Source organism: Schistocerca gregaria, unplaced genomic scaffold, assembly GCF_023897955.1.
Source record: "Schistocerca gregaria isolate iqSchGreg1 unplaced genomic scaffold, iqSchGreg1.2 ptg001750l, whole genome shotgun sequence".
Taxonomy (NCBI): domain Eukaryota; kingdom Metazoa; phylum Arthropoda; class Insecta; order Orthoptera; family Acrididae; genus Schistocerca; species Schistocerca gregaria.
The window spans coordinates 1-27,379 of NW_026063001.1; the positions used below are offsets into that span (position 1 = coordinate 1).

The 27,379-nt window shown below is 52.6% G+C and overlaps 42 non-coding genes across 42 annotated transcripts; 20 read left to right on the forward strand and 22 right to left on the reverse strand.

The window, feature by feature from the left end:
• Positions 1-200: 200 nt before the first annotated feature.
• Trnad-guc (transfer RNA aspartic acid (anticodon GUC)) lies at positions 201-272 on the reverse strand. The gene has a single exon. It is a non-coding gene; the product is annotated as a tRNA-Asp (tRNA).
• A 933-nt stretch (positions 273-1,205) lies between these two features.
• On the forward strand, positions 1,206-1,277 carry Trnam-cau (transfer RNA methionine (anticodon CAU)). Its single transcript has one exon. It is a non-coding gene; the product is annotated as a tRNA-Met (tRNA).
• A 206-nt stretch (positions 1,278-1,483) lies between these two features.
• Trnad-guc (transfer RNA aspartic acid (anticodon GUC)) lies at positions 1,484-1,555 on the reverse strand. The gene has a single exon. It is a non-coding gene; the product is annotated as a tRNA-Asp (tRNA).
• A 1,206-nt stretch (positions 1,556-2,761) lies between these two features.
• On the reverse strand, positions 2,762-2,833 carry Trnad-guc (transfer RNA aspartic acid (anticodon GUC)). Its single transcript has one exon. It is a non-coding gene; the product is annotated as a tRNA-Asp (tRNA).
• A 930-nt stretch (positions 2,834-3,763) lies between these two features.
• Trnam-cau (transfer RNA methionine (anticodon CAU)) lies at positions 3,764-3,835 on the forward strand. The gene has a single exon. It is a non-coding gene; the product is annotated as a tRNA-Met (tRNA).
• A 206-nt stretch (positions 3,836-4,041) lies between these two features.
• On the reverse strand, positions 4,042-4,113 carry Trnad-guc (transfer RNA aspartic acid (anticodon GUC)). Its single transcript has one exon. It is a non-coding gene; the product is annotated as a tRNA-Asp (tRNA).
• A 930-nt stretch (positions 4,114-5,043) lies between these two features.
• Positions 5,044-5,115, forward strand: Trnam-cau (transfer RNA methionine (anticodon CAU)). The gene has a single exon. It is a non-coding gene; the product is annotated as a tRNA-Met (tRNA).
• Positions 5,116-5,322: 207 nt separating this feature from the next.
• Trnad-guc (transfer RNA aspartic acid (anticodon GUC)) lies at positions 5,323-5,394 on the reverse strand. The gene has a single exon. It is a non-coding gene; the product is annotated as a tRNA-Asp (tRNA).
• Positions 5,395-6,325: 931 nt separating this feature from the next.
• On the forward strand, positions 6,326-6,397 carry Trnam-cau (transfer RNA methionine (anticodon CAU)). Its single transcript has one exon. It is a non-coding gene; the product is annotated as a tRNA-Met (tRNA).
• A 206-nt stretch (positions 6,398-6,603) lies between these two features.
• On the reverse strand, positions 6,604-6,675 carry Trnad-guc (transfer RNA aspartic acid (anticodon GUC)). The gene has a single exon. It is a non-coding gene; the product is annotated as a tRNA-Asp (tRNA).
• A 930-nt stretch (positions 6,676-7,605) lies between these two features.
• Positions 7,606-7,677, forward strand: Trnam-cau (transfer RNA methionine (anticodon CAU)). The gene has a single exon. It is a non-coding gene; the product is annotated as a tRNA-Met (tRNA).
• Positions 7,678-7,883: 206 nt separating this feature from the next.
• Positions 7,884-7,955, reverse strand: Trnad-guc (transfer RNA aspartic acid (anticodon GUC)). The gene has a single exon. It is a non-coding gene; the product is annotated as a tRNA-Asp (tRNA).
• A 930-nt stretch (positions 7,956-8,885) lies between these two features.
• Positions 8,886-8,957, forward strand: Trnam-cau (transfer RNA methionine (anticodon CAU)). The gene has a single exon. It is a non-coding gene; the product is annotated as a tRNA-Met (tRNA).
• A 206-nt stretch (positions 8,958-9,163) lies between these two features.
• On the reverse strand, positions 9,164-9,235 carry Trnad-guc (transfer RNA aspartic acid (anticodon GUC)). The gene has a single exon. It is a non-coding gene; the product is annotated as a tRNA-Asp (tRNA).
• A 930-nt stretch (positions 9,236-10,165) lies between these two features.
• On the forward strand, positions 10,166-10,237 carry Trnam-cau (transfer RNA methionine (anticodon CAU)). The gene has a single exon. It is a non-coding gene; the product is annotated as a tRNA-Met (tRNA).
• A 206-nt stretch (positions 10,238-10,443) lies between these two features.
• On the reverse strand, positions 10,444-10,515 carry Trnad-guc (transfer RNA aspartic acid (anticodon GUC)). Its single transcript has one exon. It is a non-coding gene; the product is annotated as a tRNA-Asp (tRNA).
• Positions 10,516-11,445: 930 nt separating this feature from the next.
• Positions 11,446-11,517, forward strand: Trnam-cau (transfer RNA methionine (anticodon CAU)). Its single transcript has one exon. It is a non-coding gene; the product is annotated as a tRNA-Met (tRNA).
• A 206-nt stretch (positions 11,518-11,723) lies between these two features.
• Positions 11,724-11,795, reverse strand: Trnad-guc (transfer RNA aspartic acid (anticodon GUC)). Its single transcript has one exon. It is a non-coding gene; the product is annotated as a tRNA-Asp (tRNA).
• A 930-nt stretch (positions 11,796-12,725) lies between these two features.
• On the forward strand, positions 12,726-12,797 carry Trnam-cau (transfer RNA methionine (anticodon CAU)). Its single transcript has one exon. It is a non-coding gene; the product is annotated as a tRNA-Met (tRNA).
• A 206-nt stretch (positions 12,798-13,003) lies between these two features.
• Positions 13,004-13,075, reverse strand: Trnad-guc (transfer RNA aspartic acid (anticodon GUC)). The gene has a single exon. It is a non-coding gene; the product is annotated as a tRNA-Asp (tRNA).
• Positions 13,076-14,005: 930 nt separating this feature from the next.
• On the forward strand, positions 14,006-14,077 carry Trnam-cau (transfer RNA methionine (anticodon CAU)). The gene has a single exon. It is a non-coding gene; the product is annotated as a tRNA-Met (tRNA).
• Positions 14,078-14,283: 206 nt separating this feature from the next.
• Trnad-guc (transfer RNA aspartic acid (anticodon GUC)) lies at positions 14,284-14,355 on the reverse strand. The gene has a single exon. It is a non-coding gene; the product is annotated as a tRNA-Asp (tRNA).
• Positions 14,356-15,285: 930 nt separating this feature from the next.
• On the forward strand, positions 15,286-15,357 carry Trnam-cau (transfer RNA methionine (anticodon CAU)). The gene has a single exon. It is a non-coding gene; the product is annotated as a tRNA-Met (tRNA).
• Positions 15,358-15,563: 206 nt separating this feature from the next.
• On the reverse strand, positions 15,564-15,635 carry Trnad-guc (transfer RNA aspartic acid (anticodon GUC)). Its single transcript has one exon. It is a non-coding gene; the product is annotated as a tRNA-Asp (tRNA).
• Positions 15,636-16,565: 930 nt separating this feature from the next.
• Positions 16,566-16,637, forward strand: Trnam-cau (transfer RNA methionine (anticodon CAU)). The gene has a single exon. It is a non-coding gene; the product is annotated as a tRNA-Met (tRNA).
• A 206-nt stretch (positions 16,638-16,843) lies between these two features.
• On the reverse strand, positions 16,844-16,915 carry Trnad-guc (transfer RNA aspartic acid (anticodon GUC)). The gene has a single exon. It is a non-coding gene; the product is annotated as a tRNA-Asp (tRNA).
• Positions 16,916-17,845: 930 nt separating this feature from the next.
• On the forward strand, positions 17,846-17,917 carry Trnam-cau (transfer RNA methionine (anticodon CAU)). The gene has a single exon. It is a non-coding gene; the product is annotated as a tRNA-Met (tRNA).
• A 206-nt stretch (positions 17,918-18,123) lies between these two features.
• Positions 18,124-18,195, reverse strand: Trnad-guc (transfer RNA aspartic acid (anticodon GUC)). The gene has a single exon. It is a non-coding gene; the product is annotated as a tRNA-Asp (tRNA).
• A 930-nt stretch (positions 18,196-19,125) lies between these two features.
• Trnam-cau (transfer RNA methionine (anticodon CAU)) lies at positions 19,126-19,197 on the forward strand. Its single transcript has one exon. It is a non-coding gene; the product is annotated as a tRNA-Met (tRNA).
• A 206-nt stretch (positions 19,198-19,403) lies between these two features.
• Trnad-guc (transfer RNA aspartic acid (anticodon GUC)) lies at positions 19,404-19,475 on the reverse strand. The gene has a single exon. It is a non-coding gene; the product is annotated as a tRNA-Asp (tRNA).
• Positions 19,476-20,405: 930 nt separating this feature from the next.
• On the forward strand, positions 20,406-20,477 carry Trnam-cau (transfer RNA methionine (anticodon CAU)). Its single transcript has one exon. It is a non-coding gene; the product is annotated as a tRNA-Met (tRNA).
• Positions 20,478-20,683: 206 nt separating this feature from the next.
• On the reverse strand, positions 20,684-20,755 carry Trnad-guc (transfer RNA aspartic acid (anticodon GUC)). Its single transcript has one exon. It is a non-coding gene; the product is annotated as a tRNA-Asp (tRNA).
• Positions 20,756-21,685: 930 nt separating this feature from the next.
• Positions 21,686-21,757, forward strand: Trnam-cau (transfer RNA methionine (anticodon CAU)). The gene has a single exon. It is a non-coding gene; the product is annotated as a tRNA-Met (tRNA).
• Positions 21,758-21,963: 206 nt separating this feature from the next.
• Positions 21,964-22,035, reverse strand: Trnad-guc (transfer RNA aspartic acid (anticodon GUC)). Its single transcript has one exon. It is a non-coding gene; the product is annotated as a tRNA-Asp (tRNA).
• A 930-nt stretch (positions 22,036-22,965) lies between these two features.
• Positions 22,966-23,037, forward strand: Trnam-cau (transfer RNA methionine (anticodon CAU)). Its single transcript has one exon. It is a non-coding gene; the product is annotated as a tRNA-Met (tRNA).
• Positions 23,038-23,243: 206 nt separating this feature from the next.
• Trnad-guc (transfer RNA aspartic acid (anticodon GUC)) lies at positions 23,244-23,316 on the reverse strand. The gene has a single exon. It is a non-coding gene; the product is annotated as a tRNA-Asp (tRNA).
• A 930-nt stretch (positions 23,317-24,246) lies between these two features.
• Trnam-cau (transfer RNA methionine (anticodon CAU)) lies at positions 24,247-24,318 on the forward strand. Its single transcript has one exon. It is a non-coding gene; the product is annotated as a tRNA-Met (tRNA).
• Positions 24,319-24,524: 206 nt separating this feature from the next.
• Trnad-guc (transfer RNA aspartic acid (anticodon GUC)) lies at positions 24,525-24,596 on the reverse strand. Its single transcript has one exon. It is a non-coding gene; the product is annotated as a tRNA-Asp (tRNA).
• A 930-nt stretch (positions 24,597-25,526) lies between these two features.
• Positions 25,527-25,598, forward strand: Trnam-cau (transfer RNA methionine (anticodon CAU)). The gene has a single exon. It is a non-coding gene; the product is annotated as a tRNA-Met (tRNA).
• A 206-nt stretch (positions 25,599-25,804) lies between these two features.
• Trnad-guc (transfer RNA aspartic acid (anticodon GUC)) lies at positions 25,805-25,876 on the reverse strand. Its single transcript has one exon. It is a non-coding gene; the product is annotated as a tRNA-Asp (tRNA).
• A 930-nt stretch (positions 25,877-26,806) lies between these two features.
• Positions 26,807-26,878, forward strand: Trnam-cau (transfer RNA methionine (anticodon CAU)). Its single transcript has one exon. It is a non-coding gene; the product is annotated as a tRNA-Met (tRNA).
• Positions 26,879-27,084: 206 nt separating this feature from the next.
• Trnad-guc (transfer RNA aspartic acid (anticodon GUC)) lies at positions 27,085-27,156 on the reverse strand. The gene has a single exon. It is a non-coding gene; the product is annotated as a tRNA-Asp (tRNA).
• Positions 27,157-27,379: the final 223 nt, after the last annotated feature.

The window sequence follows — 27,379 nt, forward strand, 5'->3', positions numbered from 1 at the left end:
ACACACGCGAGACAGATTCGAGATCGATTACTACGCGTGGAGAGTCGGCATTAACAGCGAACCCCATAATTAGAAAGTGTGAGGAATGCGAGAACTACTTCCTACGATGTAGCATTTTGCAGCAAGTTAATGGCAAAGTTAATGCTCTTTCCACCCCACACGCGCAACACTCGAGCAGATTTGTGAGATAAAAGTCGCGCCTCCCCGGCGGGGAATCGAACCCCGGTCTCCCGCGTGACAGGCGGGGATACTAACCACTATACTACCGAGGAAGACGCACCTACCGCATATAATGCACATTAAACTTGTTGGCGTAGCTGATACATCTGAAATCTAGCCTCCAGATGCTGTCAGCTGTTACGACATAAAAGTATGCCCCAGGTGAGGCTCGAATTACAACCCCGGCATTGCTCACGGCTACTGCCTTATAAGTACCGTGCCGCTAACCAATTGCGCCACTGGGGCTACAGCCAAACGCTCTCAATTAGCCATATTCACTTTGCTGCAAACCAGTGGTGGCCACAAATACATACGATCGCCACCTGCGGCCACACTGCGACTTTGGCACCTAACTACGAATGCTTCGTGCTATTCGTGTTTCATATGCTACGCTTACATGCACATCAACTGCCTCTAGTCAACGAAAAAACGCAGAAAAACGCGCGCGCCTTGCCTCCTGCTACCTGTCGAACAGCGGGCGCAGATATGTGGCAAGGTCCCAGCTCTGCAAGCGCACCGCGACCACGCCGCTGGACGAGAAGTGCCTTCCTTGGGAGCTTGCAGAGCCCTGAAGAACACGTTTCTTAGAGAGGTGCACTTGTCTCGTAGAACGAGACACAGTCCGTGGCCCTATGGCGCAAGGGATAACGCGTCTGACAACGGATCGGGAGATTCCAGCTTCTGATCCTGGCACGGTCGGCATTTTGTTAGTTGCCAACGCGCAGCTCGGCAGTGGATTTCGTATGTCGCCGCATCGAGGAGTGCAGTGTTATTCCTGTGCATCTCGCAGCTGCATGTCGAGGTGATGGTGGTAAATGCCGCTGCCTGCAAGCGTCAGCGTAGCGTCAGTCGAGCAAAGTCGAGACAAGTCAAGCTGAGAGCTGTAGGAGATGTTGCGCAATTAAATGTACGCGTGTGAAAGCCACGCAGACAACACTGTCCAAGTGTCCCACGTGATGTGACGAAGAGCTAGAACACCCCCACACAGCAGAGTGGCGCAGTGGAAGCGTGCTGGGCCCATAACCCAGAGGTCCGTGGATCGAAACCACGCTCTGCTAAAATTATATCTTTTGCTGATTGTGTCGAGATCGATTACTACGCGTGGAGAGTCGGCATTAACAGCGAACCCCATAATTAGAAAGTGTGAGGAATGCGAGAACTACTTCCTACGATGTAGCATTTTGCAGCAAGTTAATGGCAAAGTTAATGCTCTTCCACCCCACACGCGCAACACTCGAGCAGATTTGTGAGATAAAGGTCGCGCCTCCCCGGCGGGGAATCGAACCCCGGTCTCCCGCGTGACAGGCGGGGATACTAACCACTATACTACCGAGGAAGACGCACCTACCGCATATAATGCACATTAAACTTGTTGGCGTAGCTGATACATCTGAAATCTAGCCTCCAGATGCTGTCAGCTGTTACGACATAAAAGTATGCCCCAGGTGAGGCTCGAATTACAACCCCGGCATTGCTCACGGCTACTGCCTTATAAGTACCGTGCGCTAACCAATTGCGCCACTGGGGCTACAGCCAAACGCTCTCAATTAGCCATATTCACTTTGCTGCAAACCAGTGGTGGCCACAAATACATACGATCGCCACCTGCGGCCACACTGCGACTTTGGCACCTAACTACGAATGCTTCGTGCTATTCGTGTTTCATATGCTACGCTTACATGCACATCAACTGCCTCTAGTCAACGAAAAAACGCAGAAAAACGCGCGCCTTGCCTCCTGCTACCTGTCGAACAGCGGGCGCAGATATGTGGCAAGGTCCAAGCTCTGCAAGCGCACCGCGACCACGCCGCTGGACGAGAAGTGCCTTCCTTGGGAGCTTGCAGAGCCCTGAAGAACACGTTTCTTAGAGAGGTGCACTTGTCTCGTAGAACGAGACACAGTCCGTGGCCCTATGGCGCAAGGGATAACGCGTCTGACAACGGATCGGAAGATTCCAGCTTCTGATCCTGGCACGGTCGGCATTTTGTTAGTTGCCAACGCGCAGCTCGGCAGTGGATTTCGTATGTCGCCGCATCGAGGAGTGCAGTGTTATTCCTGTGCATCTCGCAGCTGCATGTCGAGGTGATGGTGGTAAATGCCGCTGCCTGCAAGCGTCAGCGTAGCGTCAGTCGAGCAAAGTCGAGACAAGTCAAGCTGAGAGCTGTAGGAGATGTTGCGCAATTAAATGTACGCGTGTGAAAGCCACGCAGACAACACTGTCCAAGTGTCCCACGTGATGTGACGAAGAGCTAGAACACCCCCACACAGCAGAGTGGCGCAGTGGAAGCGTGCTGGGCCATAACCCAGAGGTCCGTGGATCGAAACCACGCTCTGCTAAAATTATATCTTTTGCTGATTGTGTCGAGATCGATTACTACGCGTGGAGAGTCGGCATTAACAGCGAACCCCATAATTAGAAAGTGTGAGGAATGCGAGAACTACTTCCTACGATGTAGCATTTTGCAGCAAGTTAATGGCAAAGTTAATGCTCTTCCACCCCACACGCGCAACACTCGAGCAGATTTGTGAGATAAAAGTCGCGCCTCCCGGCGGGGAATCGAACCCCGGTCTCCCGCGTGACAGGCGGGGATACTAACCACTATACTACCGAGGAAGACGCACCTACCGCATATAATGCACATTAAACTTGTTGGCGTAGCTGATACATCTGAAATCTAGCCTCCAGATGCTGTCAGCTGTTACGACATAAAAGTATGCCCCAGGTGAGGCTCGAATTACAACCCCGGCATTGCTCACGGCTACTGCCTTATAAGTACCGTGCGCTAACCAATTGCGCCACTGGGGCTACAGCCAAACGCTCTCAATTAGCCATATTCACTTTGCTGCAAACCAGTGGTGGCCACAAATACATACGATCGCCACCTGCGGCCACACTGCGACTTTGGCACCTAACTACGAATGCTTCGTGCTATTCGTGTTTCATATGCTACGCTTACATGCACATCAACTGCCTCTAGTCAACGAAAAAACGCAGAAAAACGCGCGCCTTGCCTCCTGCTACCTGTCGAACAGCGGGCGCAGATATGTGGCAAGGTCCCAGCTCTGCAAGCGCACCGCGACCACGCCGCTGGACGAGAAGTGCCTTCCTTGGGAGCTTGCAGAGCCCTGAAGAACACGTTTCTTAGAGAGGTGCACTTGTCTCGTAGAACGAGACACAGTCCGTGGCCCTATGGCGCAAGGGATAACGCGTCTGACAACGGATCGGAAGATTCCAGCTTCTGATCCTGGCACGGTCGGCATTTTGTTAGTTGCCAACGCGCAGCTCGGCAGTGGATTTCGTATGTCGCCGCATCGAGGAGTGCAGTGTTATTCCTGTGCATCTCGCAGCTGCATGTCGAGGTGATGGTGGTAAATGCCGCTGCCTGCAAGCGTCAGCGTAGCGTCAGTCGAGCAAAGTCGAGACAAGTCAAGCTGAGAGCTGTAGGAGATGTTGCGCAATTAAATGTACGCGTGTGAAAGCCACGCAGACAACACTGTCCAAGTGTCCCACGTGATGTGACGAAGAGCTAGAACACCCCCACACAGCAGAGTGGCGCAGTGGAAGCGTGCTGGGCCCATAACCCAGAGGTCCGTGGATCGAAACCACGCTCTGCTAAAATTATATCTTTTGCTGATTGTGTCGAGATCGATTACTACGCGTGGAGAGTCGGCATTAACAGCGAACCCCATAATTAGAAAGTGTGAGGAATGCGAGAACTACTTCCTACGATGTAGCATTTTGCAGCAAGTTAATGGCAAAGTTAATGCTCTTCCACCCCACACGCGCAACACTCGAGCAGATTTGTGAGATAAAAGTCGCGCCTCCCCGGCGGGGAATCGAACCCCGGTCTCCCGCGTGACAGGCGGGGATACTAACCACTATACTACCGAGGAAGACGCACCTACCGCATATAATGCACATTAAACTTGTTGGCGTAGCTGATACATCTGAAATCTAGCCTCCAGATGCTGTCAGCTGTTACGACATAAAAGTATGCCCCAGGTGAGGCTCGAATTACAACCCCGGCATTGCTCACGGCTACTGCCTTATAAGTACCGTGCGCTAACCAATTGCGCCACTGGGGCTACAGCCAAACGCTCTCAATTAGCCATATTCACTTTGCTGCAAACCAGTGGTGGCCACAAATACATACGATCGCCACCTGCGGCCACACTGCGACTTTGGCACCTAACTACGAATGCTTCGTGCTATTCGTGTTTCATATGCTACGCTTACATGCACATCAACTGCCTCTAGTCAACGAAAAAACGCAGAAAAACGCGCGCCTTGCCTCCTGCTACCTGTCGAACAGCGGGCGCAGATATGTGGCAAGGTCCAAGCTCTGCAAGCGCACCGCGACCACGCCGCTGGACGAGAAGTGCCTTCCTTGGGAGCTTGCAGAGCCCTGAAGAACACGTTTCTTAGAGAGGTGCACTTGTCTCGTAGAACGAGACACAGTCCGTGGCCCTATGGCGCAAGGGATAACGCGTCTGACAACGGATCGGAAGATTCCAGCTTCTGATCCTGGCACGGTCGGCATTTTGTTAGTTGCCAACGCGCAGCTCGGCAGTGGATTTCGTATGTCGCCGCATCGAGGAGTGCAGTGTTATTCCTGTGCATCTCGCAGCTGCATGTCGAGGTGATGGTGGTAAATGCCGCTGCCTGCAAGCGTCAGCGTAGCGTCAGTCGAGCAAAGTCGAGACAAGTCAAGCTGAGAGCTGTAGGAGATGTTGCGCAATTAAATGTACGCGTGTGAAAGCCACGCAGACAACACTGTCCAAGTGTCCCACGTGATGTGACGAAGAGCTAGAACACCCCCACACAGCAGAGTGGCGCAGTGGAAGCGTGCTGGGCCCATAACCCAGAGGTCCGTGGATCGAAACCACGCTCTGCTAAAATTATATCTTTTGCTGATTGTGTCGAGATCGATTACTACGCGTGGAGAGTCGGCATTAACAGCGAACCCCATAATTAGAAAGTGTGAGGAATGCGAGAACTACTTCCTACGATGTAGCATTTTTGCAGCAAGTTAATGGCAAAGTTAATGCTCTTCCACCCCACACGCGCAACACTCGAGCAGATTTGTGAGATAAAAGTCGCGCCTCCCCGGCGGGGAATCGAACCCCGGTCTCCCGCGTGACAGGCGGGGATACTAACCACTATACTACCGAGGAAGACGCACCTACCGCATATAATGCACATTAAACTTGTTGGCGTAGCTGATACATCTGAAATCTAGCCTCCAGATGCTGTCAGCTGTTACGACATAAAAGTATGCCCCAGGTGAGGCTCGAATTACAACCCCGGCATTGCTCACGGCTACTGCCTTATAAGTACCGTGCGCTAACCAATTGCGCCACTGGGGCTACAGCCAAACGCTCTCAATTAGCCATATTCACTTTGCTGCAAACCAGTGGTGGCCACAAATACATACGATCGCCACCTGCGGCCACACTGCGACTTTGGCACCTAACTACGAATGCTTCGTGCTATTCGTGTTTCATATGCTACGCTTACATGCACATCAACTGCCTCTAGTCAACGAAAAAAACGCAGAAAAACGCGCGCCTTGCCTCCTGCTACCTGTCGAACAGCGGGCGCAGATATGTGGCAAGGTCCCAGCTCTGCAAGCGCACCGCGACCACGCCGCTGGACGAGAAGTGCCTTCCTTGGGAGCTTGCAGAGCCCTGAAGAACACGTTTCTTAGAGAGGTGCACTTGTCTCGTAGAACGAGACACAGTCCGTGGCCCTATGGCGCAAGGGATAACGCGTCTGACAACGGATCGGAAGATTCCAGCTTCTGATCCTGGCACGGTCGGCATTTTGTTAGTTGCCAACGCGCAGCTCGGCAGTGGATTTCGTATGTCGCCGCATCGAGGAGTGCAGTGTTATTCCTGTGCATCTCGCAGCTGCATGTCGAGGTGATGGTGGTAAATGCCGCTGCCTGCAAGCGTCAGCGTAGCGTCAGTCGAGCAAAGTCGAGACAAGTCAAGCTGAGAGCTGTAGGAGATGTTGCGCAATTAAATGTACGCGTGTGAAAGCCACGCAGACAACACTGTCCAAGTGTCCCACGTGATGTGACGAAGAGCTAGAACACCCCCACACAGCAGAGTGGCGCAGTGGAAGCGTGCTGGGCCCATAACCCAGAGGTCCGTGGATCGAAACCACGCTCTGCTAAAATTATATCTTTTGCTGATTGTGTCGAGATCGATTACTACGCGTGGAGAGTCGGCATTAACAGCGAACCCCATAATTAGAAAGTGTGAGGAATGCGAGAACTACTTCCTACGATGTAGCATTTTGCAGCAAGTTAATGGCAAAGTTAATGCTCTTCCACCCCACACGCGCAACACTCGAGCAGATTTGTGAGATAAAAGTCGCGCCTCCCCGGCGGGGAATCGAACCCCGGTCTCCCGCGTGACAGGCGGGGATACTAACCACTATACTACCGAGGAAGACGCACCTACCGCATATAATGCACATTAAACTTGTTGGCGTAGCTGATACATCTGAAATCTAGCCTCCAGATGCTGTCAGCTGTTACGACATAAAAGTATGCCCCAGGTGAGGCTCGAATTACAACCCCGGCATTGCTCACGGCTACTGCCTTATAAGTACCGTGCGCTAACCAATTGCGCCACTGGGGCTACAGCCAAACGCTCTCAATTAGCCATATTCACTTTGCTGCAAACCAGTGGTGGCCACAAATACATACGATCGCCACCTGCGGCCACACTGCGACTTTGGCACCTAACTACGAATGCTTCGTGCTATTCGTGTTTCATATGCTACGCTTACATGCACATCAACTGCCTCTAGTCAACGAAAAAACGCAGAAAAACGCGCGCCTTGCCTCCTGCTACCTGTCGAACAGCGGGCGCAGATATGTGGCAAGGTCCAAGCTCTGCAAGCGCACCGCGACCACGCCGCTGGACGAGAAGTGCCTTCCTTGGGAGCTTGCAGAGCCCTGAAGAACACGTTTCTTAGAGAGGTGCACTTGTCTCGTAGAACGAGACACAGTCCGTGGCCCTATGGCGCAAGGGATAACGCGTCTGACAACGGATCGGAAGATTCCAGCTTCTGATCCTGGCACGGTCGGCATTTTGTTAGTTGCCAACGCGCAGCTCGGCAGTGGATTTCGTATGTCGCCGCATCGAGGAGTGCAGTGTTATTCCTGTGCATCTCGCAGCTGCATGTCGAGGTGATGGTGGTAAATGCCGCTGCCTGCAAGCGTCAGCGTAGCGTCAGTCGAGCAAAGTCGAGACAAGTCAAGCTGAGAGCTGTAGGAGATGTTGCGCAATTAAATGTACGCGTGTGAAAGCCACGCAGACAACACTGTCCAAGTGTCCCACGTGATGTGACGAAGAGCTAGAACACCCCCACACAGCAGAGTGGCGCAGTGGAAGCGTGCTGGGCCCATAACCCAGAGGTCCGTGGATCGAAACCACGCTCTGCTAAAATTATATCTTTTGCTGATTGTGTCGAGATCGATTACTACGCGTGGAGAGTCGGCATTAACAGCGAACCCCATAATTAGAAAGTGTGAGGAATGCGAGAACTACTTCCTACGATGTAGCATTTTGCAGCAAGTTAATGGCAAAGTTAATGCTCTTCCACCCCACACGCGCAACACTCGAGCAGATTTGTGAGATAAAAGTCGCGCCTCCCCGGCGGGGAATCGAACCCCGGTCTCCCGCGTGACAGGCGGGGATACTAACCACTATACTACCGAGGAAGACGCACCTACCGCATATAATGCACATTAAACTTGTTGGCGTAGCTGATACATCTGAAATCTAGCCTCCAGATGCTGTCAGCTGTTACGACATAAAAGTATGCCCCAGGTGAGGCTCGAATTACAACCCCGGCATTGCTCACGGCTACTGCCTTATAAGTACCGTGCGCTAACCAATTGCGCCACTGGGGCTACAGCCAAACGCTCTCAATTAGCCATATTCACTTTGCTGCAAACCAGTGGTGGCCACAAATACATACGATCGCCACCTGCGGCCACACTGCGACTTTGGCACCTAACTACGAATGCTTCGTGCTATTCGTGTTTCATATGCTACGCTTACATGCACATCAACTGCCTCTAGTCAACGAAAAAACGCAGAAAAACGCGCGCCTTGCCTCCTGCTACCTGTCGAACAGCGGGCGCAGATATGTGGCAAGGTCCAAGCTCTGCAAGCGCACCGCGACCACGCCGCTGGACGAGAAGTGCCTTCCTTGGGAGCTTGCAGAGCCCTGAAGAACACGTTTCTTAGAGAGGTGCACTTGTCTCGTAGAACGAGACACAGTCCGTGGCCCTATGGCGCAAGGGATAACGCGTCTGACAACGGATCGGAAGATTCCAGCTTCTGATCCTGGCACGGTCGGCATTTTGTTAGTTGCCAACGCGCAGCTCGGCAGTGGATTTCGTATGTCGCCGCATCGAGGAGTGCAGTGTTATTCCTGTGCATCTCGCAGCTGCATGTCGAGGTGATGGTGGTAAATGCCGCTGCCTGCAAGCGTCAGCGTAGCGTCAGTCGAGCAAAGTCGAGACAAGTCAAGCTGAGAGCTGTAGGAGATGTTGCGCAATTAAATGTACGCGTGTGAAAGCCACGCAGACAACACTGTCCAAGTGTCCCACGTGATGTGACGAAGAGCTAGAACACCCCCACACAGCAGAGTGGCGCAGTGGAAGCGTGCTGGGCCCATAACCCAGAGGTCCGTGGATCGAAACCACGCTCTGCTAAAATTATATCTTTTGCTGATTGTGTCGAGATCGATTACTACGCGTGGAGAGTCGGCATTAACAGCGAACCCCATAATTAGAAAGTGTGAGGAATGCGAGAACTACTTCCTACGATGTAGCATTTTGCAGCAAGTTAATGGCAAAGTTAATGCTCTTCCACCCCACACGCGCAACACTCGAGCAGATTTGTGAGATAAAAGTCGCGCCTCCCCGGCGGGGAATCGAACCCCGGTCTCCCGCGTGACAGGCGGGGATACTAACCACTATACTACCGAGGAAGACGCACCTACCGCATATAATGCACATTAAACTTGTTGGCGTAGCTGATACATCTGAAATCTAGCCTCCAGATGCTGTCAGCTGTTACGACATAAAAGTATGCCCCAGGTGAGGCTCGAATTACAACCCCGGCATTGCTCACGGCTACTGCCTTATAAGTACCGTGCGCTAACCAATTGCGCCACTGGGGCTACAGCCAAACGCTCTCAATTAGCCATATTCACTTTGCTGCAAACCAGTGGTGGCCACAAATACATACGATCGCCACCTGCGGCCACACTGCGACTTTGGCACCTAACTACGAATGCTTCGTGCTATTCGTGTTTCATATGCTACGCTTACATGCACATCAACTGCCTCTAGTCAACGAAAAAACGCAGAAAAACGCGCGCCTTGCCTCCTGCTACCTGTCGAACAGCGGGCGCAGATATGTGGCAAGGTCCAAGCTCTGCAAGCGCACCGCGACCACGCCGCTGGACGAGAAGTGCCTTCCTTGGGAGCTTGCAGAGCCCTGAAGAACACGTTTCTTAGAGAGGTGCACTTGTCTCGTAGAACGAGACACAGTCCGTGGCCCTATGGCGCAAGGGATAACGCGTCTGACAACGGATCGGAAGATTCCAGCTTCTGATCCTGGCACGGTCGGCATTTTGTTAGTTGCCAACGCGCAGCTCGGCAGTGGATTTCGTATGTCGCCGCATCGAGGAGTGCAGTGTTATTCCTGTGCATCTCGCAGCTGCATGTCGAGGTGATGGTGGTAAATGCCGCTGCCTGCAAGCGTCAGCGTAGCGTCAGTCGAGCAAAGTCGAGACAAGTCAAGCTGAGAGCTGTAGGAGATGTTGCGCAATTAAATGTACGCGTGTGAAAGCCACGCAGACAACACTGTCCAAGTGTCCCACGTGATGTGACGAAGAGCTAGAACACCCCCACACAGCAGAGTGGCGCAGTGGAAGCGTGCTGGGCCCATAACCCAGAGGTCCGTGGATCGAAACCACGCTCTGCTAAAATTATATCTTTTGCTGATTGTGTCGAGATCGATTACTACGCGTGGAGAGTCGGCATTAACAGCGAACCCCATAATTAGAAAGTGTGAGGAATGCGAGAACTACTTCCTACGATGTAGCATTTTGCAGCAAGTTAATGGCAAAGTTAATGCTCTTCCACCCCACACGCGCAACACTCGAGCAGATTTGTGAGATAAAAGTCGCGCCTCCCCGGCGGGGAATCGAACCCCGGTCTCCCGCGTGACAGGCGGGGATACTAACCACTATACTACCGAGGAAGACGCACCTACCGCATATAATGCACATTAAACTTGTTGGCGTAGCTGATACATCTGAAATCTAGCCTCCAGATGCTGTCAGCTGTTACGACATAAAAGTATGCCCCAGGTGAGGCTCGAATTACAACCCCGGCATTGCTCACGGCTACTGCCTTATAAGTACCGTGCGCTAACCAATTGCGCCACTGGGGCTACAGCCAAACGCTCTCAATTAGCCATATTCACTTTGCTGCAAACCAGTGGTGGCCACAAATACATACGATCGCCACCTGCGGCCACACTGCGACTTTGGCACCTAACTACGAATGCTTCGTGCTATTCGTGTTTCATATGCTACGCTTACATGCACATCAACTGCCTCTAGTCAACGAAAAAACGCAGAAAAACGCGCGCCTTGCCTCCTGCTACCTGTCGAACAGCGGGCGCAGATATGTGGCAAGGTCCAAGCTCTGCAAGCGCACCGCGACCACGCCGCTGGACGAGAAGTGCCTTCCTTGGGAGCTTGCAGAGCCCTGAAGAACACGTTTCTTAGAGAGGTGCACTTGTCTCGTAGAACGAGACACAGTCCGTGGCCCTATGGCGCAAGGGATAACGCGTCTGACAACGGATCGGAAGATTCCAGCTTCTGATCCTGGCACGGTCGGCATTTTGTTAGTTGCCAACGCGCAGCTCGGCAGTGGATTTCGTATGTCGCCGCATCGAGGAGTGCAGTGTTATTCCTGTGCATCTCGCAGCTGCATGTCGAGGTGATGGTGGTAAATGCCGCTGCCTGCAAGCGTCAGCGTAGCGTCAGTCGAGCAAAGTCGAGACAAGTCAAGCTGAGAGCTGTAGGAGATGTTGCGCAATTAAATGTACGCGTGTGAAAGCCACGCAGACAACACTGTCCAAGTGTCCCACGTGATGTGACGAAGAGCTAGAACACCCCCACACAGCAGAGTGGCGCAGTGGAAGCGTGCTGGGCCCATAACCCAGAGGTCCGTGGATCGAAACCACGCTCTGCTAAAATTATATCTTTTGCTGATTGTGTCGAGATCGATTACTACGCGTGGAGAGTCGGCATTAACAGCGAACCCCATAATTAGAAAGTGTGAGGAATGCGAGAACTACTTCCTACGATGTAGCATTTTGCAGCAAGTTAATGGCAAAGTTAATGCTCTTCCACCCCACACGCGCAACACTCGAGCAGATTTGTGAGATAAAAGTCGCGCCTCCCCGGCGGGGAATCGAACCCCGGTCTCCCGCGTGACAGGCGGGGATACTAACCACTATACTACCGAGGAAGACGCACCTACCGCATATAATGCACATTAAACTTGTTGGCGTAGCTGATACATCTGAAATCTAGCCTCCAGATGCTGTCAGCTGTTACGACATAAAAGTATGCCCCAGGTGAGGCTCGAATTACAACCCCGGCATTGCTCACGGCTACTGCCTTATAAGTACCGTGCGCTAACCAATTGCGCCACTGGGGCTACAGCCAAACGCTCTCAATTAGCCATATTCACTTTGCTGCAAACCAGTGGTGGCCACAAATACATACGATCGCCACCTGCGGCCACACTGCGACTTTGGCACCTAACTACGAATGCTTCGTGCTATTCGTGTTTCATATGCTACGCTTACATGCACATCAACTGCCTCTAGTCAACGAAAAAACGCAGAAAAACGCGCGCCTTGCCTCCTGCTACCTGTCGAACAGCGGGCGCAGATATGTGGCAAGGTCCAAGCTCTGCAAGCGCACCGCGACCACGCCGCTGGACGAGAAGTGCCTTCCTTGGGAGCTTGCAGAGCCCTGAAGAACACGTTTCTTAGAGAGGTGCACTTGTCTCGTAGAACGAGACACAGTCCGTGGCCCTATGGCGCAAGGGATAACGCGTCTGACAACGGATCGGAAGATTCCAGCTTCTGATCCTGGCACGGTCGGCATTTTGTTAGTTGCCAACGCGCAGCTCGGCAGTGGATTTCGTATGTCGCCGCATCGAGGAGTGCAGTGTTATTCCTGTGCATCTCGCAGCTGCATGTCGAGGTGATGGTGGTAAATGCCGCTGCCTGCAAGCGTCAGCGTAGCGTCAGTCGAGCAAAGTCGAGACAAGTCAAGCTGAGAGCTGTAGGAGATGTTGCGCAATTAAATGTACGCGTGTGAAAGCCACGCAGACAACACTGTCCAAGTGTCCCACGTGATGTGACGAAGAGCTAGAACACCCCCACACAGCAGAGTGGCGCAGTGGAAGCGTGCTGGGCCCATAACCCAGAGGTCCGTGGATCGAAACCACGCTCTGCTAAAATTATATCTTTTGCTGATTGTGTCGAGATCGATTACTACGCGTGGAGAGTCGGCATTAACAGCGAACCCCATAATTAGAAAGTGTGAGGAATGCGAGAACTACTTCCTACGATGTAGCATTTTGCAGCAAGTTAATGGCAAAGTTAATGCTCTTCCACCCCACACGCGCAACACTCGAGCAGATTTGTGAGATAAAAGTCGCGCCTCCCCGGCGGGGAATCGAACCCCGGTCTCCCGCGTGACAGGCGGGGATACTAACCACTATACTACCGAGGAAGACGCACCTACCGCATATAATGCACATTAAACTTGTTGGCGTAGCTGATACATCTGAAATCTAGCCTCCAGATGCTGTCAGCTGTTACGACATAAAAGTATGCCCCAGGTGAGGCTCGAATTACAACCCCGGCATTGCTCACGGCTACTGCCTTATAAGTACCGTGCGCTAACCAATTGCGCCACTGGGGCTACAGCCAAACGCTCTCAATTAGCCATATTCACTTTGCTGCAAACCAGTGGTGGCCACAAATACATACGATCGCCACCTGCGGCCACACTGCGACTTTGGCACCTAACTACGAATGCTTCGTGCTATTCGTGTTTCATATGCTACTCTTACATGCACATCAACTGCCTCTAGTCAACGAAAAAACGCAGAAAAACGCGCGCCTTGCCTCCTGCTACCTGTCGAACAGCGGGCGCAGATATGTGGCAAGGTCCCAGCTCTGCAAGCGCACCGCGACCACGCCGCTGGACGAGAAGTGCCTTCCTTGGGAGCTTGCAGAGCCCTGAAGAACACGTTTCTTAGAGAGGTGCACTTGTCTCGTAGAACGAGACACAGTCCGTGGCCCTATGGCGCAAGGGATAACGCGTCTGACAACGGATCGGAAGATTCCAGCTTCTGATCCTGGCACGGTCGGCATTTTGTTAGTTGCCAACGCGCAGCTCGGCAGTGGATTTCGTATGTCGCCGCATCGAGGAGTGCAGTGTTATTCCTGTGCATCTCGCAGCTGCATGTCGAGGTGATGGTGGTAAATGCCGCTGCCTGCAAGCGTCAGCGTAGCGTCAGTCGAGCAAAGTCGAGACAAGTCAAGCTGAGAGCTGTAGGAGATGTTGCGCAATTAAATGTACGCGTGTGAAAGCCACGCAGACAACACTGTCCAAGTGTCCCACGTGATGTGACGAAGAGCTAGAACACCCCCACACAGCAGAGTGGCGCAGTGGAAGCGTGCTGGGCCCATAACCCAGAGGTCCGTGGATCGAAACCACGCTCTGCTAAAATTATATCTTTTGCTGATTGTGTCGAGATCGATTACTACGCGTGGAGAGTCGGCATTAACAGCGAACCCCATAATTAGAAAGTGTGAGGAATGCGAGAACTACTTCCTACGATGTAGCATTTTGCAGCAAGTTAATGGCAAAGTTAATGCTCTTCCACCCCACACGCGCAACACTCGAGCAGATTTGTGAGATAAAAGTCGCGCCTCCCCGGCGGGGAATCGAACCCCGGTCTCCCGCGTGACAGGCGGGGATACTAACCACTATACTACCGAGGAAGACGCACCTACCGCATATAATGCACATTAAACTTGTTGGCGTAGCTGATACATCTGAAATCTAGCCTCCAGATGCTGTCAGCTGTTACGACATAAAAGTATGCCCCAGGTGAGGCTCGAATTACAACCCCGGCATTGCTCACGGCTACTGCCTTATAAGTACCGTGCGCTAACCAATTGCGCCACTGGGGCTACAGCCAAACGCTCTCAATTAGCCATATTCACTTTGCTGCAAACCAGTGGTGGCCACAAATACATACGATCGCCACCTGCGGCCACACTGCGACTTTGGCACCTAACTACGAATGCTTCGTGCTATTCGTGTTTCATATGCTACTCTTACATGCACATCAACTGCCTCTAGTCAACGAAAAAACGCAGAAAAACGCGCGCCTTGCCTCCTGCTACCTGTCGAACAGCGGGCGCAGATATGTGGCAAGGTCCCAGCTCTGCAAGCGCACCGCGACCACGCCGCTGGACGAGAAGTGCCTTCCTTGGGAGCTTGCAGAGCCCTGAAGAACACGTTTCTTAGAGAGGTGCACTTGTCTCGTAGAACGAGACACAGTCCGTGGCCCTATGGCGCAAGGGATAACGCGTCTGACAACGGATCGGAAGATTCCAGCTTCTGATCCTGGCACGGTCGGCATTTTGTTAGTTGCCAACGCGCAGCTCGGCAGTGGATTTCGTATGTCGCCGCATCGAGGAGTGCAGTGTTATTCCTGTGCATCTCGCAGCTGCATGTCGAGGTGATGGTGGTAAATGCCGCTGCCTGCAAGCGTCAGCGTAGCGTCAGTCGAGCAAAGTCGAGACAAGTCAAGCTGAGAGCTGTAGGAGATGTTGCGCAATTAAATGTACGCGTGTGAAAGCCACGCAGACAACACTGTCCAAGTGTCCCACGTGATGTGACGAAGAGCTAGAACACCCCCACACAGCAGAGTGGCGCAGTGGAAGCGTGCTGGGCCCATAACCCAGAGGTCCGTGGATCGAAACCACGCTCTGCTAAAATTATATCTTTTGCTGATTGTGTCGAGATCGATTACTACGCGTGGAGAGTCGGCATTAACAGCGAACCCCATAATTAGAAAGTGTGAGGAATGCGAGAACTACTTCCTACGATGTAGCATTTTGCAGCAAGTTAATGGCAAAGTTAATGCTCTTCCACCCCACACGCGCAACACTCGAGCAGATTTGTGAGATAAAAGTCGCGCCTCCCCGGCGGGGAATCGAACCCCGGTCTCCCGCGTGACAGGCGGGGATACTAACCACTATACTACCGAGGAAGACGCACCTACCGCATATAATGCACATTAAACTTGTTGGCGTAGCTGATACATCTGAAATCTAGCCTCCAGATGCTGTCAGCTGTTACGACATAAAAGTATGCCCCAGGTGAGGCTCGAATTACAACCCCGGCATTGCTCACGGCTACTGCCTTATAAGTACCGTGCGCTAACCAATTGCGCCACTGGGGCTACAGCCAAACGCTCTCAATTAGCCATATTCACTTTGCTGCAAACCAGTGGTGGCCACAAATACATACGATCGCCACCTGCGGCCACACTGCGACTTTGGCACCTAACTACGAATGCTTCGTGCTATTCGTGTTTCATATGCTACGCTTACATGCACATCAACTGCCTCTAGTCAACGAAAAAACGCAGAAAAACGCGCGCCTTGCCTCCTGCTACCTGTCGAACAGCGGGCGCAGATATGTGGCAAGGTCCAAGCTCTGCAAGCGCACCGCGACCACGCCGCTGGACGAGAAGTGCCTTCCTTGGGAGCTTGCAGAGCCCTGAAGAACACGTTTCTTAGAGAGGTGCACTTGTCTCGTAGAACGAGACACAGTCCGTGGCCCTATGGCGCAAGGGATAACGCGTCTGACAACGGATCGGAAGATTCCAGCTTCTGATCCTGGCACGGTCGGCATTTTGTTAGTTGCCAACGCGCAGCTCGGCAGTGGATTTCGTATGTCGCCGCATCGAGGAGTGCAGTGTTATTCATGTGCATCTCGCAGCTGCATGTCGAGGTGATGGTGGTAAATGCCGCTGCCTGCAAGCGTCAGCGTAGCGTCAGTCGAGCAAAGTCGAGACAAGTCAAGCTGAGAGCTGTAGGAGATGTTGCGCAATTAAATGTACGCGTGTGAAAGCCACGCAGACAACACTGTCCAAGTGTCCCACGTGATGTGACGAAGAGCTAGAACACCCCCACACAGCAGAGTGGCGCAGTGGAAGCGTGCTGGGCCCATAACCCAGAGGTCCGTGGATCGAAACCACGCTCTGCTAAAATTATATCTTTTGCTGATTGTGTCGAGATCGATTACTACGCGTGGAGAGTCGGCATTAACAGCGAACCCCATAATTAGAAAGTGTGAGGAATGCGAGAACTACTTCCTACGATGTAGCATTTTGCAGCAAGTTAATGGCAAAGTTAATGCTCTTCCACCCCACACGCGCAACACTCGAGCAGATTTGTGAGATAAAAGTCGCGCCTCCCCGGCGGGGAATCGAACCCCGGTCTCCCGCGTGACAGGCGGGGATACTAACCACTATACTACCGAGGAAGACGCACCTACCGCATATAATGCACATTAAACTTGTTGGCGTAGCTGATACATCTGAAATCTAGCCTCCAGATGCTGTCAGCTGTTACGACATAAAAGTATGCCCCAGGTGAGGCTCGAATTACAACCCCGGCATTGCTCACGGCTACTGCCTTATAAGTACCGTGCGCTAACCAATTGCGCCACTGGGGCTACAGCCAAACGCTCTCAATTAGCCATATTCACTTTGCTGCAAACCAGTGGTGGCCACAAATACATACGATCGCCACCTGCGGCCACACTGCGACTTTGGCACCTAACTACGAATGCTTCGTGCTATTCGTGTTTCATATGCTACTCTTACATGCACATCAACTGCCTCTAGTCAACGAAAAAACGCAGAAAAACGCGCGCCTTGCCTCCTGCTACCTGTCGAACAGCGGGCGCAGATATGTGGCAAGGTCCCAGCTCTGCAAGCGCACCGCGACCACGCCGCTGGACGAGAAGTGCCTTCCTTGGGAGCTTGCAGAGCCCTGAAGAACACGTTTCTTAGAGAGGTGCACTTGTCTCGTAGAACGAGACACAGTCCGTGGCCCTATGGCGCAAGGGATAACGCGTCTGACAACGGATCGGAAGATTCCAGCTTCTGATCCTGGCACGGTCGGCATTTTGTTAGTTGCCAACGCGCAGCTCGGCAGTGGATTTCGTATGTCGCCGCATCGAGGAGTGCAGTGTTATTCCTGTGCATCTCGCAGCTGCATGTCGAGGTGATGGTGGTAAATGCCGCTGCCTGCAAGCGTCAGCGTAGCGTCAGTCGAGCAAAGTCGAGACAAGTCAAGCTGAGAGCTGTAGGAGATGTTGCGCAATTAAATGTACGCGTGTGAAAGCCACGCAGACAACACTGTCCAAGTGTCCCACGTGATGTGACGAAGAGCTAGAACACCCCCACACAGCAGAGTGGCGCAGTGGAAGCGTGCTGGGCCCATAACCCAGAGGTCCGTGGATCGAAACCACGCTCTGCTAAAATTATATCTTTTGCTGATTGTGTCGAGATCGATTACTACGCGTGGAGAGTCGGCATTAACAGCGAACCCCATAATTAGAAAGTGTGAGGAATGCGAGAACTACTTCCTACGATGTAGCATTTTGCAGCAAGTTAATGGCAAAGTTAATGCTCTTCCACCCCACACGCGCAACACTCGAGCAGATTTGTGAGATAAAAGTCGCGCCTCCCCGGCGGGGAATCGAACCCCGGTCTCCCGCGTGACAGGCGGGGATACTAACCACTATACTACCGAGGAAGACGCACCTACCGCATATAATGCACATTAAACTTGTTGGCGTAGCTGATACATCTGAAATCTAGCCTCCAGATGCTGTCAGCTGTTACGACATAAAAGTATGCCCCAGGTGAGGCTCGAATTACAACCCCGGCATTGCTCACGGCTACTGCCTTATAAGTACCGTGCGCTAACCAATTGCGCCACTGGGGCTACAGCCAAACGCTCTCAATTAGCCATATTCACTTTGCTGCAAACCAGTGGTGGCCACAAATACATACGATCGCCACCTGCGGCCACACTGCGACTTTGGCACCTAACTACGAATGCTTCGTGCTATTCGTGTTTCATATGCTACTCTTACATGCACATCAACTGCCTCTAGTCAACGAAAAAACGCAGAAAAACGCGCGCCTTGCCTCCTGCTACCTGTCGAACAGCGGGCGCAGATATGTGGCAAGGTCCAAGCTCTGCAAGCGCACCGCGACCACGCCGCTGGACGAGAAGTGCCTTCCTTGGGAGCTTGCAGAGCCCTGAAGAACACGTTTCTTAGAGAGGTGCACTTGTCTCGTAGAACGAGACACAGTCCGTGGCCCTATGGCGCAAGGGATAACGCGTCTGACAACGGATCGGAAGATTCCAGCTTCTGATCCTGGCACGGTCGGCATTTTGTTAGTTGCCAACGCGCAGCTCGGCAGTGGATTTCGTATGTCGCCGCATCGAGGAGTGCAGTGTTATTCCTGTGCATCTCGCAGCTGCATGTCGAGGTGATGGTGGTAAATGCCGCTGCCTGCAAGCGTCAGCGTAGCGTCAGTCGAGCAAAGTCGAGACAAGTCAAGCTGAGAGCTGTAGGAGATGTTGCGCAATTAAATGTACGCGTGTGAAAGCCACGCAGACAACACTGTCCAAGTGTCCCACGTGATGTGACGAAGAGCTAGAACACCCCCACACAGCAGAGTGGCGCAGTGGAAGCGTGCTGGGCCCATAACCCAGAGGTCCGTGGATCGAAACCACGCTCTGCTAAAATTATATCTTTTGCTGATTGTGTCGAGATCGATTACTACGCGTGGAGAGTCGGCATTAACAGCGAACCCCATAATTAGAAAGTGTGAGGAATGCGAGAACTACTTCCTACGATGTAGCATTTTGCAGCAAGTTAATGGCAAAGTTAATGCTCTTCCACCCCACACGCGCAACACTCGAGCAGATTTGTGAGATAAAAGTCGCGCCTCCCCGGCGGGGAATCGAACCCCGGTCTCCCGCGTGACAGGCGGGGATACTAACCACTATACTACCGAGGAAGACGCACCTACCGCATATAATGCACATTAAACTTGTTGGCGTAGCTGATACATCTGAAATCTAGCCTCCAGATGCTGTCAGCTGTTACGACATAAAAGTATGCCCCAGGTGAGGCTCGAATTACAACCCCGGCATTGCTCACGGCTACTGCCTTATAAGTACCGTGCGCTAACCAATTGCGCCACTGGGGCTACAGCCAAACGCTCTCAATTAGCCATATTCACTTTGCTGCAAACCAGTGGTGGCCACAAATACATACGATCGCCACCTGCGGCCACACTGCGACTTTGGCACCTAACTACGAATGCTTCGTGCTATTCGTGTTTCATATGCTACTCTTACATGCACATCAACTGCCTCTAGTCAACGAAAAAACGCAGAAAAACGCGCGCCTTGCCTCCTGCTACCTGTCGAACAGCGGGCGCAGATATGTGGCAAGGTCCCAGCTCTGCAAGCGCACCGCGACCACGCCGCTGGACGAGAAGTGCCTTCCTTGGGAGCTTGCAGAGCCCTGAAGAACACGTTTCTTAGAGAGGTGCACTTGTCTCGTAGAACGAGACACAGTCCGTGGCCCTATGGCGCAAGGGATAACGCGTCTGACAACGGATCGGAAGATTCCAGCTTCTGATCCTGGCACGGTCGGCATTTTGTTAGTTGCCAACGCGCAGCTCGGCAGTGGATTTCGTATGTCGCCGCATCGAGGAGTGCAGTGTTATTCCTGTGCATCTCGCAGCTGCATGTCGAGGTGATGGTGGTAAATGCCGCTGCCTGCAAGCGTCAGCGTAGCGTCAGTCGAGCAAAGTCGAGACAAGTCAAGCTGAGAGCTGTAGGAGATGTTGCGCAATTAAATGTACGCGTGTGAAAGCCACGCAGACAACACTGTCCAAGTGTCCCACGTGATGTGACGAAGAGCTAGAACACCCCCACACAGCAGAGTGGCGCAGTGGAAGCGTGCTGGGCCCATAACCCAGAGGTCCGTGGATCGAAACCACGCTCTGCTAAAATTATATCTTTTGCTGATTGTGTCGAGATCGATTACTACGCGTGGAGAGTCGGCATTAACAGCGAACCCCATAATTAGAAAGTGTGAGGAATGCGAGAACTACTTCCTACGATGTAGCATTTTGCAGCAAGTTAATGGCAAAGTTAATGCTCTTCCACCCCACACGCGCAACACTCGAGCAGATTTGTGAGATAAAAGTCGCGCCTCCCCGGCGGGGAATCGAACCCCGGTCTCCCGCGTGACAGGCGGGGATACTAACCACTATACTACCGAGGAAGACGCACCTACCGCATATAATGCACATTAAACTTGTTGGCGTAGCTGATACATCTGAAATCTAGCCTCCAGATGCTGTCAGCTGTTACGACATAAAAGTATGCCCCAGGTGAGGCTCGAATTACAACCCCGGCATTGCTCACGGCTACTGCCTTATAAGTACCGTGCGCTAACCAATTGCGCCACTGGGGCTACAGCCAAACGCTCTCAATTAGCCATATTCACTTTGCTGCAAACCAGTGGTGGCCACAAATACATACGATCGCCACCTGCGGCCACACTGCGACTTTGGCACCTAACTACGAATGCTTCGTGCTATTCGTGTTTCATATGCTACGCTTACATGCACATCAACTGCCTCTAGTCAACGAAAAAACGCAGAAAAACGCGCGCCTTGCCTCCTGCTACCTGTCGAACAGCGGGCGCAGATATGTGGCAAGGTCCCAGCTCTGCAAGCGCACCGCGACCACGCCGCTGGACGAGAAGTGCCTTCCTTGGGAGCTTGCAGAGCCCTGAAGAACACGTTTCTTAGAGAGGTGCACTTGTCTCGTAGAACGAGACACAGTCCGTGGCCCTATGGCGCAAGGGATAACGCGTCTGACAACGGATCGGAAGATTCCAGCTTCTGATCCTGGCACGGTCGGCATTTTGTTAGTTGCCAACGCGCAGCTCGGCAGTGGATTTCGTATGTCGCCGCATCGAGGAGTGCAGTGTTATTCCTGTGCATCTCGCAGCTGCATGTCGAGGTGATGGTGGTAAATGCCGCTGCCTGCAAGCGTCAGCGTAGCGTCAGTCGAGCAAAGTCGAGACAAGTCAAGCTGAGAGCTGTAGGAGATGTTGCGCAATTAAATGTACGCGTGTGAAAGCCACGCAGACAACACTGTCCAAGTGTCCCACGTGATGTGACGAAGAGCTAGAACACCCCCACACAGCAGAGTGGCGCAGTGGAAGCGTGCTGGGCCCATAACCCAGAGGTCCGTGGATCGAAACCACGCTCTGCTAAAATTATATCTTTTGCTGATTGTGTCGAGATCGATTACTACGCGTGGAGAGTCGGCATTAACAGCGAACCCCATAATTAGAAAGTGTGAGGAATGCGAGAACTACTTCCTACGATGTAGCATTTTGCAGCAAGTTAATGGCAAAGTTAATGCTCTTCCACCCCACACGCGCAACACTCGAGCAGATTTGTGAGATAAAAGTCGCGCCTCCCCGGCGGGGAATCGAACCCCGGTCTCCCGCGTGACAGGCGGGGATACTAACCACTATACTACCGAGGAAGACGCACCTACCGCATATAATGCACATTAAACTTGTTGGCGTAGCTGATACATCTGAAATCTAGCCTCCAGATGCTGTCAGCTGTTACGACATAAAAGTATGCCCCAGGTGAGGCTCGAATTACAACCCCGGCATTGCTCACGGCTACTGCCTTATAAGTACCGTGCGCTAACCAATTGCGCCACTGGGGCTACAGCCAAACGCTCTCAATTAGCCATATTCACTTTGCTGCAAACCAGTGGTGGCCACAAATACATACGATCGCCACCTGCGGCCACACTGCGACTTTGGCACCTAACTACGAATGCTTCGTGCTATTCGTGTTTCATATGCTACTCTTACATGCACATCAACTGCCTCTAGTCAACGAAAAAACGCAGAAAAACGCGCGCCTTGCCTCCTGCTACCTGTCGAACAGCGGGCGCAGATATGTGGCAAGGTCCCAGCTCTGCAAGCGCACCGCGACCACGCCGCTGGACGAGAAGTGCCTTCCTTGGGAGCTTGCAGAGCCCTGAAGAACACGTTTCTTAGAGAGGTGCACTTGTCTCGTAGAACGAGACACAGTCCGTGGCCCTATGGCGCAAGGGATAACGCGTCTGACAACGGATCGGAAGATTCCAGCTTCTGATCCTGGCACGGTCGGCATTTTGTTAGTTGCCAACGCGCAGCTCGGCAGTGGATTTCGTATGTCGCCGCATCGAGGAGTGCAGTGTTATTCCTGTGCATCTCGCAGCTGCATGTCGAGGTGATGGTGGTAAATGCCGCTGCCTGCAAGCGTCAGCGTAGCGTCAGTCGAGCAAAGTCGAGACAAGTCAAGCTGAGAGCTGTAGGAGATGTTGCGCAATTAAATGTACGCGTGTGAAAGCCACGCAGACAACACTGTCCAAGTGTCCCACGTGATGTGACGAAGAGCTAGAACACCCCCACACAGCAGAGTGGCGCAGTGGAAGCGTGCTGGGCCCATAACCCAGAGGTCCGTGGATCGAAACCACGCTCTGCTAAAATTATATCTTTTGCTGATTGTGTCGAGATCGATTACTACGCGTGGAGAGTCGGCATTAACAGCGAACCCCATAATTAGAAAGTGTGAGGAATGCGAGAACTACTTCCTACGATGTAGCATTTTGCAGCAAGTTAATGGCAAAGTTAATGCTCTTCCACCCCACACGCGCAACACTCGAGCAGATTTGTGAGATAAAAGTCGCGCCTCCCCGGCGGGGAATCGAACCCCCGGTCTCCCGCGTGACAGGCGGGGATACTAACCACTATACTACCGAGGAAGACGCACCTACCGCATATAATGCACATTAAACTTGTTGGCGTAGCTGATACATCTGAAATCTAGCCTCCAGATGCTGTCAGCTGTTACGACATAAAAGTATGCCCCAGGTGAGGCTCGAATTACAACCCCGGCATTGCTCACGGCTACTGCCTTATAAGTACCGTGCGCTAACCAATTGCGCCACTGGGGCTACAGCCAAACGCTCTCAATTAGCCATATTCACTTTGCTGCAAACCAGTGGTGGCCACAAATACATACGATCGCCACCTGCGGCCACACTGCGACTTTGGCACCTAACTACGAATGCTTCGTGCTATTCGTGTTTCATATGCTACTCTTACATGCACATCAACTGCCTCTAGTCAACGAAAAAACGCAGAAAAACGCGCGCCTTGCCTCCTGCTACCTGTCGAACAGCGGGCGCAGATATGTGGCAAGGTCCCAGCTCTGCAAGCGCACCGCGACCACGCCGCTGGACGAGAAGTGCCTTCCTTGGGAGCTTGCAGAGCCCTGAAGAACACGTTTCTTAGAGAGGTGCACTTGTCTCGTAGAACGAGACACAGTCCGTGGCCCTATGGCGCAAGGGATAACGCGTCTGACAACGGATCGGAAGATTCCAGCTTCTGATCCTGGCACGGTCGGCATTTTGTTAGTTGCCAACGCGCAGCTCGGCAGTGGATTTCGTATGTCGCCGCATCGAGGAGTGCAGTGTTATTCCTGTGCATCTCGCAGCTGCATGTCGAGGTGATGGTGGTAAATGCCGCTGCCTGCAAGCGTCAGCGTAGCGTCAGTCGAGCAAAGTCGAGACAAGTCAAGCTGAGAGCTGTAGGAGATGTTGCGCAATTAAATGTACGCGTGTGAAAGCCACGCAGACAACACTGTCCAAGTGTCCCACGTGATGTGACGAAGAGCTAGAACACCCCCACACAGCAGAGTGGCGCAGTGGAAGCGTGCTGGGCCCATAACCCAGAGGTCCGTGGATCGAAACCACGCTCTGCTAAAATTATATCTTTTGCTGATTGTGTCGAGATCGATTACTACGCGTGGAGAGTCGGCATTAACAGCGAACCCCATAATTAGAAAGTGTGAGGAATGCGAGAACTACTTCCTACGATGTAGCATTTTGCAGCAAGTTAATGGCAAAGTTAATGCTCTTCCACCCCACACGCGCAACACTCGAGCAGATTTGTGAGATAAAAGTCGCGCCTCCCCGGCGGGGAATCGAACCCCGGTCTCCCGCGTGACAGGCGGGGATACTAACCACTATACTACCGAGGAAGACGCACCTACCGCATATAATGCACATTAAACTTGTTGGCGTAGCTGATACATCTGAAATCTAGCCTCCAGATGCTGTCAGCTGTTACGACATAAAAGTATGCCCCAGGTGAGGCTCGAATTACAACCCCGGCATTGCTCACGGCTACTGCCTTATAAGTACCGTGCGCTAACCAATTGCGCCACTGGGGCTACAGCCAAACGCTCTCAATTAGCCATATTCACTTTGCTGCAAACCAGTGGTGGCCACAAATACATACGATCGCCACCTGCGGCCACACTGCGACTTTGGCACCTAACTACGAATGCTTCGTGCTATTCGTGTTTCATATGCTACTCTTACATGCACATCAACTGCCTCTAGTCAACGAAAAAACGCAGAAAAACGCGCGCCTTGCCTCCTGCTACCTGTCGAACAGCGGGCGCAGATATGTGGCAAGGTCCAAGCTCTGCAAGCGCACCGCGACCACGCCGCTGGACGAGAAGTGCCTTCCTTGGGAGCTTGCAGAGCCCTGAAGAACACGTTTCTTAGAGAGGTGCACTTGTCTCGTAGAACGAGACACAGTCCGTGGCCCTATGGCGCAAGGGATAACGCGTCTGACAACGGATCGGAAGATTCCAGCTTCTGATCCTGGCACGGTCGGCATTTTGTTAGTTGCCAACGCGCAGCTCGGCAGTGGATTTCGTATGTCGCCGCATCGAGGAGTGCAGTGTTATTCCTGTGCATCTCGCAGCTGCATGTCGAGGTGATGGTGGTAAATGCCGCTGCCTGCAAGCGTCAGCGTAGCGTCAGTCGAGCAAAGTCGAGACAAGTCAAGCTGAGAGCTGTAGGAGATGTTGCGCAATTAAATGTACGCGTGTGAAAGCCACGCAGACAACACTGTCCAAGTGTCCCACGTGATGTGACGAAGAGCTAGAACACCCCCACACAGCAGAGTGGCGCAGTGGAAGCGTGCTGGGCCCATAACCCAGAGGTCCGTGGATCGAAACCACGCTCTGCTAAAATTATATCTTTTGCTGATTGTGTCGAGATCGATTACTACGCGTGGAGAGTCGGCATTAACAGCGAACCCCATAATTAGAAAGTGTGAGGAATGCGAGAACTACTTCCTACGATGTAGCATTTTGCAGCAAGTTAATGGCAAAGTTAATGCTCTTCCACCCCACACGCGCAACACTCGAGCAGATTTGTGAGATAAAAGTCGCGCCTCCCCGGCGGGGAATCGAACCCCGGTCTCCCGCGTGACAGGCGGGGATACTAACCACTATACTACCGAGGAAGACGCACCTACCGCATATAATGCACATTAAACTTGTTGGCGTAGCTGATACATCTGAAATCTAGCCTCCAGATGCTGTCAGCTGTTACGACATAAAAGTATGCCCCAGGTGAGGCTCGAATTACAACCCCGGCATTGCTCACGGCTACTGCCTTATAAGTACCGTGCGCTAACCAATTGCGCCACTGGGGCTACAGCCAAACGCTCTCAATTAGCCATATTCACTTTGCTGCAAACCAGTGGTGGCCACAAATACATACGATCGCCACCTGCGGCCACACTGCGACTTTGGCACCTAACTACGAATGCTTCGTGCTATTCGTGTTTCATATGCTACGCTTACATGCACATCAACTGCCTCTAGTCAACGAAAAAACGCAGAAAAACGCGCGCCTTGCCTCCTGCTACCTGTCGAACAGCGGGCGCAGATATGTGGCAAGGTCCAAGCTCTGCAAGCGCACCGCGACCACGCCGCTGGACGAGAAGTGCCTTCCTTGGGAGCTTGCAGAGCCCTGAAGAACACGTTTCTTAGAGAGGTGCACTTGTCTCGTAGAACGAGACACAGTCCGTGGCCCTATGGCGCAAGGGATAACGCGTCTGACAACGGATCGGAAGATTCCAGCTTCTGATCCTGGCACGGTCGGCATTTTGTTAGTTGCCAACGCGCAGCTCGGCAGTGGATTTCGTATGTCGCCGCATCGAGGAGTGCAGTGTTATTCCTGTGCATCTCGCAGCTGCATGTCGAGGTGATGGTGGTAAATGCCGCTGCCTGCAAGCGTCAGCGTAGCGTCAGTCGAGCAAAGTCGAGACAAGTCAAGCTGAGAGCTGTAGGAGATGTTGCGCAATTAAATGTACGCGTGTGAAAGCCACGCAGACAACACTGTCCAAGTGTCCCACGTGATGTGACGAAGAGCTAGAACACCCCCACACAGCAGAGTGGCGCAGTGGAAGCGTGCTGGGCCCATAACCCAGAGGTCCGTGGATCGAAACCACGCTCTGCTAAAATTATATCTTTTGCTGATTGTGTCGAGATCGATTACTACGCGTGGAGAGTCGGCATTAACAGCGAACCCCATAATTAGAAAGTGTGAGGAATGCGAGAACTACTTCCTACGATGTAGCATTTTGCAGCAAGTTAATGGCAAAGTTAATGCTCTTCCACCCCACACGCGCAACACTCGAGCAGATTTGTGAGATAAAAGTCGCGCCTCCCCGGCGGGGAATCGAACCCCGGTCTCCCGCGTGACAGGCGGGGATACTAACCACTATACTACCGAGGAAGACGCACCTACCGCATATAATGCACATTAAACTTGTTGGCGTAGCTGATACATCTGAAATCTAGCCTCCAGATGCTGTCAGCTGTTACGACATAAAAGTATGCCCCAGGTGAGGCTCGAATTACAACCCCGGCATTGCTCACGGCTACTGCCTTATAAGTACCGTGCGCTAACCAATTGCGCCACTGGGGCTACAGCCAAACGCTATCTGTCTCGCGTGTGT